Raw genomic sequence first — 733 nt, forward strand, 5'->3', positions numbered from 1 at the left:
ACTGCTTTAAGCAGGGCACATATTTTTAAAATAGCACAAATCAATCATGTGTGTTGGCACAGTTCACACTGCACAAGCTAATTGTTCACAACTCTGAAATCTTCTATTCCCTTTTATGGTGTGATCAGACCATCAGGACCTACTAGATCAGTGTGTTTACCAGTAAAATAAACAGGACTTTCGACTATGCAAAAAGCAAAAAGCCAAGAAGCAACAAGGGCAGATGTGTCTGTCTACTTTCTCACCCAGATTCAGGTGGGGGTGTGGGTTGGGGGGATGGTGCAAGAAAAACATCACACGGCACGGAATCACGTTTAGGGGAAAAGCAGGAGATTTGTGTAGCACATGTTTGTGTTTGGGTAAGTCAGATCCAGGAGCTTGCAGACTGATATTTCCATTTGCAGTGGAAACTCTGGGTTTACGGTAAGAGCTGTCGTCTGCAGTGACGCTACTGTGAGAGGAACCACCGCCACCACATAAGTCTCTAACATGTCTATGGCTGCCATCAACCAACTGAAATTTCCACTGCTTGGCTCGTGACACACTCTCTTCAGGATTCTCTTTGCACTTTTTCGGTTTTCATTTTCAGCAGAATGAAAAGGTGAGTCGTTTCATCAGCAAAAGAATGAGCACAGGTTTAAAGAAGCAGTTGACATATTTAAGAATTCATCACCTTTCAGAGACAACACTTAAGACCTGCTGCTGCTGAATTACAGGAAACTGCTTTGTTGTT

The sequence above is a fragment of the Hoplias malabaricus genome, chromosome 6 (genome assembly GCF_029633855.1).
Source record: "Hoplias malabaricus isolate fHopMal1 chromosome 6, fHopMal1.hap1, whole genome shotgun sequence".
Lineage (NCBI taxonomy): Eukaryota > Metazoa > Chordata > Actinopteri > Characiformes > Erythrinidae > Hoplias > Hoplias malabaricus.